Here is a 12,847-nt window from a genome sequence, read left to right on the forward strand (position 1 = left end):
ACAGCATTTCATAGGCCAGTAGTTTAGAAATGCTGGCATTCAGGGCCAGGGATCGAGGGTGGCTAGGTGGGAATTTACGCTTTCTATCAAATGTTTGTGAGATGGAGAGCTGAACGCTGGCGTGTGACATGGTTGAGACGCTTGGTGACGGAGGTGGTGGTGGTGGTGTTGGTGGTACATCCCCTGTTTGCTGGGCGGCAGGTGCCAACGTTCCTCCAGAGGCGGAGGAAGAGGCCGAGGCGGCAGCAGCAGAATAGGCCGAGGCGGCAGCAGCAGAAGAGGTAGCAGGGGGAGCCTGAGTGACTTCCTTGGTTTTAAGGTGTTTACTCCACTGCAGTTCATGCTTTGCATGCAGGTGCCTGGTCATGCAGGTTGTGCTCAGGTTCAGAACGTTAATGCCTCGCTTCAGGCTCTGATGGCACAGCGTGCAAACCACTCGGGTCTTGTCGTCAGCACATTGTTTGAAGAAGTGCCATGCCAGGGAACTCCTTGAAGCTGCCTTTGGGGTGCTCGGTCCCAGATGGCGGCGGTCAGTAGCAGGCGGAGTCTCTTGGCGGCGGGTGTTCTGCTTTTGCCCACTGCTCCCTCTTTTGCTACGCTGTTGGCTCGGTCTCACCACTGCCTCTTCCTCCGAACTGTGAAAGTCAGTGGCACGACCTTCATTCCATGTGGGGTCTAGGACCTCATCGTCCCCTGCATCGTCTTCCACCCAGTCTTGATCCCTGACCTCCTGTTCAGTCTGCACACTGCAGAAAGACGCAGCAGTTGGCACCTGTGTTTCGTCATCATCAGAGACATGCTGAGGTGGTATTCCCATGTCCTCATCATCAGGAAACATAAGTGGTTGTGCGTCAGTGCATTCTATGTCTTTCACCGCTGGGGAAGGGCTAGGTGGATGCCCTTGGGAAACCCTGCCAGCGGAGTCTTCAAACAGCATAAGAGACTGCTGCATAACTTGAGGCTGAGACAGTTTCCCTGGTATGCATGGGGGTGATGTGACAGACTGATGGGGTTGGTTTTCAGGCGCCATCTGTGCGCTTTCTGCAGAAGACTGGGTGGGAGATAATGTGAACGTGCTGGATCCACTGTCGGCCACCCAATTGACTAATGCCTGTACCTGCTCAGGCCTTACCATCCTTAGAACGGCATTGGGCCCCACCATATATCGCTGTAAATTCTGGCGGCTACTGGGACCTGAGGTAGTTGGTACACTAGGACGTGTGGATGTGGCAGAACGGCCACGTCCTCTCCCAGCACCAGAGGGTCCACTAACACCACCACGACCATGTCCACGTCCGCGTCCCTTACTAGATGTTTTTCTCATTGTTATGGTTCACCACAACAACAAATATATTATTTGGACCAATGTATTGTATTCAAATTCAGCGGGATATAAATTTGAGGCCTAGTATTTAGGCGCTGGGTGACCGGTATGGATTTAGTGACAGAATTAGACTTGGAAATGCACAGAAGCGTGTGTGTGTGAAGTTATTCTGAATGACCCAATGTGCACCTTGAATATTATATACCCTTTTAGGGATAGATTTCAAATAGCTCTGATATAGCAGAAACCACTAAATTATGAAATTGCTAAATTGGGAATTGTATTTCAACCCAGAACAAAAAATGTGCTTTGACGGACACTAAATAACTTTCCCAGCCACAACAGGACAGCGTTAACGAGAGATTTAGCAGGATATAAATTTGAGGCCTAGTATTTAGGCGCTGGGTGACCGGTATGGATTTAGTGACAGAATTAGACTTGGAAATGCACAGAAGCGTGTGTGTGTGAAGTTATTCTGAATGACCCAATGTGCACCTTGAATATTATATACCCTTTTAGGGATAGATTTCAAATAGCTCTGATATAGCAGAAACCACTAAATTATGAAATTGCTAAATTGGGAATTGTATTTCAACCCAGAACAAAAAATGTGCTTTGACGGACACTAAATAACTTTCCCAGCCACAACAGGACAGCGTTAACGAGAGATTTAGCAGGATATAAATTTGAGGCCTAGTATTTAGGCGCTGGGTGACAGGTATGGGTTTAGTGACAGAATTAGACTTAGAAATACACAGTAGCGGGTGTGTGTGAAGTTATTCTGAAGGACCCAATGTGCACCTTGAATATTATATACCCTTTTAGGGATAGATTTCAAATAGCTCTGATATAGCAGAAACCACTAAATTATGAAATTGCTAAATTGGGAATTGTATTTCAACCCAGAACAAAAAATGTGCTTTGACGGACACTAAATAACTTTCCCAGCCACAACAGGACAGCGTTAACGAGAGATTTAGCAGGATATAAATTTGAGGCCTAGTATTTAGGCGCTGGGTGACAGGTATGGGTTTAGTGACAGAATTAGACTTAGAAATACACAGTAGCGGGTGTGTGTGAAGTTATTCTGAATGACCCAATGTGCACCTTGAATATTATATACCCTTTTAGGGATAGATTTCAAATAGCTCTGATATAGCAGAAACCACTAAATTATGAAATTGCTAAATTGGGAATTGTATTTCAACCCAGAACAAAAAATGTGCTTTGACGGACACTAAATAACTTTCCCAGCCACAACAGGACAGCGTTAACGAGAGATTTAGCAGGATATAAATTTGAGGCCTAGTATTTAGGCGCTGGGTGACAGGTATGGGTTTAGTGACAGAATTAGACTTAGAAATACACAGTAGCGGGTGTGTGTGAAGTTATTCTGAATGACCCAATGTGCACCTTGAATATTATATACCCTTTTAGGGATAGATTTCAAATAGCTCTGATATAGCAGAAACCACTAAATTATGAAATTGCTAAATTGGGAATTGTATTTCAACCCAGAACAAAAAATGTGCTTTGACGGACACTAAATAACTTTCCCAGCCACAACAGGACAGCGTTAACGAGAGATTTAGCAGGATATAAATTTGAGGCCTAGTATTTAGGCGCTGGGTGACAGGTATGGGTTTAGTGACAGAATTAGACTTGGAAATACACAGTAGCGGGTGTGTGTGAAGTTATTCTGAATGACCCAATGTGCACCTTGAATATTATATACCCTTTTAGGGATAGATTTCAAATAGCTCTGATATAGCAGAAACCACTAAATTATGAAATTGCTAAATTGGGAATTGTATTTCAACCCAGAACAAGAAATGTGCTTGAACGGACACTAAATAACTCGCCCAGCTACAGCACTAAGGACAGATTTAGCTGGATATAAATTTGAGGCCTAGTATTTAGGCGCTGGGTGACAGGTATGGGTTTAGTGACAGAATTAGACTTGGAAATGCACAGTAGCGGGTGTGTGAAGTTATTCTGAATGTCCCTATGTGCACCTTCAATATGATCTACCCTTTTAGGGATAGATTTCAAATAGCTCTGATATAGCAGAAACCACTAAATTATGAAATTGCTAAATTGGGAATTGTATTTCAACCCAGAACAAGAAATGTGCTTGAACGGACACTAAATAACTCGCCCAGCTACAGCACTAACGACAGATTTAGCTGGATATGAATTTGAGGCCTAGTATTTAGGCGCTGGGTGACAGGTATGGGTTTAGTGACAGAATTAGACTTGGAAATACACAGTAGCGGGTGTGTGTGAAGTTATTCTGAATGACCCAATGTGCACCTTGAATATTATATACCCTTTTAGGGATAGATTTCAAATAGCTCTGATATAGCAGAAACCACTAAATTATGAAATTGCTAAATTGGGAATTGTATTTCAACCCAGAACAAGAAATGTGCTTGAACGGACACTAAATAACTCGCCCAGCTACAGCACTAAGGACAGATTTAGCTGGATATAAATTTGAGGCCTAGTATTTAGGCGCTGGGTGACAGGTATGGGTTTAGTGACAGAATTAGACTTGGAAATGCACAGTAGCGGGTGTGTGAAGTTATTCTGAATGTCCCTATGTGCACCTTCAATATGATCTACCCTTTTAGGGATAGATTTCAAATAGCTCTGATATAGCAGAAACCACTAAATTATGAAATTGCTAAATTGGGAATTGTATTTCAACCCAGAACAAGAAATGTGCTTGAACGGACACTAAATAACTCGCCCAGCTACAGCACTAAGGACAGATTTAGCTGGATATAAATTTGAGGCCTAGTATTTAGGCGCTGGGTGACAGGTATGGGTTTAGTGACAGAATTAGACTTGGAAATGCACAGTAGCGGGTGTGTGAAGTTATTCTGAATGTCCCTATGTGCACCTTCAATATGATCTACCCTTTTAGGGATAGATTTCAAATAGCTCTGATATAGCAGAAACCACTAAATTATGAAATTGCTAAATTGGGAATTGTATTTCAACCCAGAACAAGAAATGTGCTTGAACGGACACTAAATAACTCGCCCAGCTACAGCACTAACGACAGATTTAGCTGGATATGAATTTGAGGCCTAGTATTTAGGCGCTGGGTGACAGGTATGGGTTTAGTGACAGAATTAGACTTGGAAATGCACAGTAGCGGGTGTGTGAAGTTATTCTGAATGACCCTATGTGCACCTTGAATATTATATACCCTTTTAGGGATAGATTTCAAATAGCTCTGATACAGCAGAAACCACTAAATTTTTAAATTGCTAAATTGGGAATTGTATTTCAACCCAGAACAAAAAATGTGCTTTGACGGACACTAAATAACTTTCCCAGCCACAACAGGACAGCGGTAACGAGAGATTTAGCGGGATATAAATTTGAGGCCTAGTATTTAGGCGCTGGGTGACCGGTATGGATTTAGTGACAGAATTAGACTGGGATATGGCCAAAAAATAACCACACTATTGCTGGTTAAATGCACTTGGTGATGGGCGCAGCTTGCCCCTGATGTAGTATATGGCCAAAAAATGAACAGACTATTGCTGGTTAAATGCACTTGGTGTCACAGCTTGACCAACCACACTACTGAGGGTTAAATGCACTTGGTGACGGGCGCAGCTTGCCCCTGATGTAGTATATGGCCAAAAAATGAACAGACTATTGCTGGTTAAATGCACTTGGTGACGGGCGCAGCTTGCCCCTGATTTAGTATATGGCCAAAAAATGAACAGACTATTGCTGGTTAAATGCACTTGGTGTGATAGCTTGACCAACCACACTACTGAGGGTTAAATGCACTTGGTGACGGGCGCAGCTTGCCCCTGATGTAGTATATGGCCAAAAAATAAACAGACTATTGCTGGTTAAATGCACTTGGTGTGACAGCTTCACCCTGATGTAGGCTTTAGCCAAAAAACAAACGCACCATTGAGGGTTAAATGCACTTGGTGACAGGCGCAGCTTGCCCCTGATGTAGTATATGGCCAAAAAATAAACAGACTATTGCTGGTTAAATGCACTTGGTGTGACAGCTTCACCCTGATGTAGGCTTTAGCCAAAAAACAACCACACCATTGAGGGTTAAATGCACTTGGTCGCAGCTTGTGCTGGCGCACCACAAGACACAAAATGGCCGCCGATCACCCCAGAAAAATGTGACTGACAAACGGTCTGGGCAGCCTAAAAACAGTGAGCAATTGAGGATCAGCAGCTCAATGATCCACAGCTGCAGATCGATCAGTTAATCAAGTCCTTTGGAGGAGTTAATCTGCCTAATCTCGCCCTACTGTCGCAGCCGCAACCTCTCCCTACGCTAATCAGAGCAGAGTGACGGGCGGCGCTATGTGACTCCAGCTTAAATAGAGGCTGGGTCACATGGTGCTCTGGCCAATCACAGCCATGCCAATAGTAGGCATGGCTGTGATGGCCTCTTGGGGCAAGTAGTATGACGCTTGTTGATTGGCTGCTTTGCAGCCTTTCAAAAAGCGCCAAGAAAGCGTCACAAAAGCGCGAAGAAAGCGACGAACACCGAACCCGAACCCGGACATTTACGAAAATGTCCGGGTTCGGGTCCGTGTCACGGACACCCCAAAATTCGGTACGAACCCGAACTATACAGTTCGAGTTCGCTCATCCCTATCAGGAACAAGTATCATAAATCCTAGGGTAGTAATTCCAGCAGGCAAAATAGTCCAATAATATCCCAACAGCAATCCCAATGACTGGACGACACACAGCATCAGGAGCAGAACTAACTTTATTTGGACATGGCACACACTTTAAACCCCCCAACAGCCTTATTTACATACAATGGGGCACATAGATGACCATGGTACAAGGAAGGGTGGGGACAGACAATAGCAAGGGCTGATGGGAGATGGAGGAGGGACAGAGCAGCTAGATTACTGGTCTCCCAGTGTCCCTGAGACCACACCCTGCTGGGAAAAGAATGGGACAGGAAAAATAAAGGGGGAAGGGAGGAGGCACAGAAAAGCAATGCATCCAACACAGTAAACATTACAGTTTACAATACATAGCAATACAATCAACCGAATGTCGTCCTACATGATCCAAACAGGCCAGGCTAAATACAATCCGCTACAATCATGTTATAACAGAGAGCAATAATGGAACGCTCATGTGAACCTTTACTGTGCAAGCCTTCTACAAATCATTAATAAATATATTGAAGAGTATAGGGGCCCAATACTGCCCCCTTTCGTACCCCACTAGTAACAGTGACCCCTACAATACTGCCCCCTGTGTTACCCCACTAGTAACAATGACCTCTCCAATACTGCCCCCTGTGGTATCCCACTAGTAACAGTGACCTCTCCAATACTGCCCCCTGTGTTACCCCACTAGTAACAATGACCTCTCCAATACTGCCCCCTGTGGTATCCCACTAGTAACAGTGACCCCTCCAATACTGCCCGCTGTGTTACCTCACTAGTAACAATGACCTCTCCAATACTGCCTCCTGTGTTACCCCACTAGTAACAGTGACCCCTCCAGTACTGGCCCCTGTTTTACCCCACTAGTAACTATGACCTCTCCAATACTGACCCCCGTGGTGTCCCACTAGTAACAGTGACCCTTCCAATACTGCCCCCTGTGTTACCCCCACTAGTAACTATTACCTCTTCAATACTGCCCCCTGTGGTATCCCACTAGTAAGTATGACCTCTCCAATACTGCCCCTTGTGGTATCCCACTAGTAACAATGACCTCTCCAATACTGCCCCCTGTGGTACCCCACTTGTAACAATCACTTTTCCAATACTGCCCCCTTTGATACCCAACTACTAACAATGACCTCTCCAATACTGCTCCCTGTGGTACCCCATTAGTAACAATGACCTCTCCAATACTGCCCCCCTGTGGTATCCCACTAGTAACAATGACCTCTCCAATACTGCCCCCTGTGTTACCCCACTAGTAACAGTGACCCCTCCAGTACTGGCCCCTGTGTTACCCCACTAGTAACTATGACCTCTCCAATACTGACCCCCGTGGTGTCCCACTAGTAACAGTGACCCTTCCAATACTGCCCCCTGTGTTACCCCCACTAGTAGCTATTACCTCTCCAATACTGCCCCCTGTGGTATCCCACTAGTAACTATGACCTCTCCAATACTGCCCCCCTGTGGTATCCCACTAGTAACAATGACCTCTCCAAAACTGCCCCCCGTGGTACTCCACTAGTAACAATGACCTTTCTAATACTGCCCCCTGTAGTACTCCACAAGTAGTGACCCAATGAACCGATAATGACAATCAGCTTTTGCATGAACAACTTTCCCCTTCCCCCACAATGACACCTGACGAGCCGCCCCGTTGCCTTTGGCTAATAAAGGATCTCATTTCAGCTTTAGTGACAGAGGAGACGCCATTTGAAAAGAACTTCTCAGGTTTAATGGATAAAAGAACATGAATCCCTTTAATATCCGACAATCAGTCATGAAATAGCGCTGTCTCCTTCCACCTCATTCTAATGAGAGGCGCCCGGACGGTAAAGGGCTGTTTAGCATTTCAATGCATTTCATATCCTCACAGATAACCAAAGTCTTTAAAAACATAGACTGCTCTTCAGGCAGTACCCTGTTGGCTCGAGGGGTGCACTGAATTCCAATTCTGAGACATTGTCCTCAATGTGGTAAGACAATTTAAGCAGAAAGAAGCCGCGTGACCACAAAGACCCAGACCTAAATTACTGTGTGCAGTATGCTCAGTGGGTCAAGGTGTGGTAAGAAACATCCATACAGACTGATCCCTTGGCATCCTAAATAGCTGCGTAAGAGGGTCACAAACCTAGATCTTTTAGGTCGGTCTGCAGGAACTAGCCCAAAAAGTGGGGATATCAATTGAGCCTCCTAAATCTCAAATGGCTACTTAGGTCTGTGCTGTGGGATGTATTGGATTAAAGGGGACTCAGATGGTCTGCTAATGCTAAGCAGATCACAAAATGTCTACCTGATGGTGGGACCAGTGGCATACCTCCAATAGAGGCAGACCAGGCAGCTGCTATGGGGTCCATAGGGAAAAGGAGCCAGCAGTGAACCAAAGGCCCCACCCCCTAATTACACTCATTAGTGTCCAGCTCCAGTATAGTATCCCTATCATCAGTCCAGAAAGGTCGCAGGTCCTGTACATTTAGTAAAGGAACTGTACAAAGAATGGTGTAAAAATCAATTTGTTGGCAGTTATGCCTCCAGCAGTCTATGGCAGGCTTTTAGGGGGCCAGTTTTCCTTACAGACGGGTCTCAGCCCTACAACACGGCACAAGCCTCAGATCCTAGCACACACAACTCCTGAGCTCTACTGTCAGACTGAGGTAATCCTCCTCACCTGGCAGTGCTGGCTGGTTTTTAGGCCTGGCAAAACCCAGCCTGGAACATGGGGAGTAGTCACCCACCCATCACTTTGACTACTCCCAGTAAGAGTCGTACCTATCATCCACGATGATTCATTGTACCTTCTTACATACTGCGGACGGTTACAACCACTATTACCTAATGTACCTCACACACAGTGACCATGATATATAACTGACCACATATATCTATACATACTGTATCAATTATGCCTTGTACTTCTCACATCAGTACACTGCTGTGTGTGTATATATATATATACAGTACAGACCAAAAGTTTGGACACACTGAAGGCATCAAAACTATGAACACATGTGGAATTATATACATAACAAAAAAGTGTGAAACAACTGAAAATATGTCATATTCTAGGTCCTTCAAAGTAGCCACCTTTTGCTTTGATTACTGCTTTGCACACTCTTGGCATTCTCTTGATGAGCTTCAATAGGTAGTCACCTGAAATGGTCTTCCAACAGTCTTGAAGGAGTTCCCAGAGATGCTTAGCACTTGTTGGCCCTTTTGCCTTCACTCTGCGGTCCAGCTCACCCCAAACCATGTTGATTGGGTTCAGGTCCGGTGACTGTGGAGGCCAGGTCATCTGGTGCAGCACCCCATCACTCTCCTTCATGGTCAAATAGACCTTACACAGCCTGGAGGTGTGTTTGGGGTCATTGTCCTGTTGAAAAATAAATGATGGTCCAACTAAACGCAAACCGGATGGAATAGCATGCCGCTGCAAGATGCTGTGGTAGCCATGCTGGTTCAGTATGCCTTCAATTTTGAATAAATCCCCAACAGTGTCACCAGCAAAGCACCCCCACACCATCACACCTCCTCCTCCATGCTTCACGGTGGGAACCAGGCATGTAGAGTCCATCCGTTCACCTTTTCTGCGTCGCACACAGACACGGTGGTTGGAACCAAAGATCTCAAATTTGGACTCATCAGACCAAAGCACAGATTTCCACTGGTCTAATGTCCATTCCTTGTGTTCTTTAGCCCAGATGTGTCTGCTGCTATAACTCTGTGTGGCATTGACCTGGTCTCTAATCTGAGCTGCTGTTAACCTGCGATTTCTGAGGCTGGTGACTCGGATGAACTTATCCTCCGCAGCAGAGGTGACTCTTGGTCTTCCTTTCCTGGGGTGGTCCGCATGTGAGCCAGTTTCTTTGTAGCGCTTGATGGTTTTTGTGACTGCACTTGGGGACACTTTCAAAGTTTTCGCAATTTTTCGGACTGACTGACCTTCATTTCTAAAAGTAATGATGGCCACTCGTTTTTCTTTACTTAGCTGCTTTTTTCTTGCCATAATACAAATTCTAACAGTCTTTTTAGTAGGACTATGAGCTGTGTATCCACCTGACTTCTCCACAACGCAACTGATGGTCCCAACCCCATTTATAAGGCAATAAATCCCACTTATTAAACCTGACAGGGCACACCTGTGAAGTGAAAACCATTTCAGATGACTACCTCTTGAAGCTCCTCAAGAGAATGCCAAGAGTGTGCAAAGCAGTAATCAAAGCAAAAGGTGGCTACTTTGAAGAACCTAGAATATGACATATTTTCAGTTGTTTCACACTTTTTTGTTATGTACAGTATATAATTCCACATATGTTAATTCATAGTTTTGATGCCTTCAGTGTGAATCTACAATTTTCAAAGTCATGAAAATAAAGAAAACTCTTTGAATGAGAAGGTGTGTCCAAACTTTTGGTCTGTACTGTATATATATATATATATATATATATATGTAATATCAGAATAAATTCTGCGGCACTTCAAGTAATTTAAAGCAAAAGTACTTGAGAAGGACCTTGGAGCGGGTTGAAACGTTGTACTTTACCATGGCTGAATAAACGTCACTTTTGCTTCACCATTACTTATATGGAGTGCCACAGAATTTATTCTGATGTCTTGGGTGATTAGTTTTCCTGAAGGGCCTCCACAGGAGAAATTGAAGGTGTTCGGCCTCCATTGATCAAATTCTGATGACCTATCCAGAGGATAGATCATCAAAATAAAAGTTACAAGTTACAAATTCCCTAAGTTTTGGAGCTTTGATTTGGATCAACAGTGCAAAACGATGCCTGCCATTTTACCTATCAAATTCAGTACACAAGTGAGGGAAACAAGGCAGGGGAGATGAAGGATCACATGACTCTGGACGGTCAACTACTCATTAGACAACTTTTATCTCTACTTTCAGTCCAAGAATTGGACACCCTTTACAGCAGGGAAGCGTTTCTTCCCGACAATCTGCTGCTCGCTGGTGGGGGAGACCACTGCATGCATTTACATGCAGAGATGTCCTCCAGAGATGGGGAGGAGTGATCGCTAATGCCATCGCTCTTCTCCATACTGACTCGTTGTTTCTCGTCAGCAGATCGTGTTTAAACAGCGCAATCTGATGTCGGGAAACAAGGATTTTTGTGTTTGCACAAACGATCCAATTACTCAATGAGTGTAATCGGCGGTACATTTACACCACCAGCTCTATGCAATTCTCGGCCAATGTAAAGAGCCCTTAAGTCATGCCCTATTAGCCTGCCTACATTGACAAGCCCATGTCCTGGCCCTGAGAAAGTTAATAATGCTCTTGCACCCCTTACAAAGAAAGGTGTTCCCGTTATGTCATGTTGTGGTACTGTGTCAGTGTCAGAACCACTTGAACACTGTTAGATACCAGTATGCACCTGATACATGATTATAATGACATGCTACCTCACTGTATTTATCCATACTTGTGTAACATGTATCATACGCCATGTGATGTGCTATTATGATATGCCAGCAAGGGATAAGTAATGTTCTTGCTCTACTGTGGGTGAAACACCCTGTGTATATTTAGGTCATGTGCATAGATGTGCACTGTATTGGTGATGTCACATGTGACAGATGAAGAGAGTCACATACCTTCAGACAGAATGTTGATGACTGCATTGACTATGTGAGATGTGAACTGCCCTTTTAGTGTGAGCAGCACACTGTAATTGTGGCGGAAACGCCCAGTGAATATGTGCCTATGAAGAGGTTAATGTCGGAGGTCACACTTGAGGCACTCTTACGCTGCTGAGGACATCTGTAGTACCCCAGAGGGACCACTACCATTCTTACACTTGGCTACTGTCTCTAGCTAACAAAGAATGTCATCTGTGCAACTGTTATTACATATAATGTGCCTGGTTGTCCAGCAGGTGGCAGTGTATCTAGCAGAGAGTACCTTTAGATAGAATGGAACTTACCATTTCTTTCTCCCCTTTTTGGGCAGAAGTGAGCGAGTTCTGCTTCCTACCAAGGGAGTGGTTGGAAGAAGCTTTAGGGGAGTCGAGAGTGCAAAGTTGAGCAGTGAAGTTGAAAGTTGGAGCAAAAGAGTGAAGTAGCATGGTCTGATGAGGGAGCGTTTCCCCTCACTGCTGCAGGAGCTTTGGGAAAGTAGCTCAGAGAGCAGCACACTCCTGATATATAAAAGGATTTAGTATCTCTGAGAGGCTAAACCCTACTCAGCAAAACTGGTCACAGGATACCTTACTCTCAAAAGAAACTGTAACTGAAGCTGAGAGGAACCAGAGATTAGCAGCAGGGAGATAAAGCAAAGTATTCAAGTTTACCTGCCAGTTTACCCTTAGGCTGCTGGAGCCAAGAGAAAGATCAAATATTGTTTGAATGACGCTAGTTTATTTCAAGTTTATTCATGTAAAAACCATTAAACGTCACCAACTCTGGACTCTACTTACTCCACCAAATATAACTCCTTTGTTGCTGTGGAGCCTAACCCCCAAGGAGCGACAGTATCCAGGTAGGAGCATCGTGACACAAACTATTAGGGCCACAACATAAAACCCAGCATTCCTAAAAACGGGGACCTGGGGGCAGCACACTGCACATCATGCTAAAAGATAAAAAGAGGTGATGTGGTCAAAGTCACCCAGACAGCAGGAAAGAGAGTTGTGATACGTGTAGCTAGAGAGCCAGCAAACCTGCATGGTAGTTAGCTAGCAGTGGAGGTGAGTGAAACACAAAAGTTGGTGCACCTCCTCAGCGTCTAGAGAGAAGCAGTAACAGCTGCAGCAGACAAGGTAACATGAAGCAAGGGTAACTTGCCTCTACAGACATTTCACTCACTGCTTCAGAG

The sequence above is a fragment of the Bufo gargarizans genome, chromosome 2, assembly GCF_014858855.1.
Source record: "Bufo gargarizans isolate SCDJY-AF-19 chromosome 2, ASM1485885v1, whole genome shotgun sequence".
Taxonomy (NCBI): domain Eukaryota; kingdom Metazoa; phylum Chordata; class Amphibia; order Anura; family Bufonidae; genus Bufo; species Bufo gargarizans.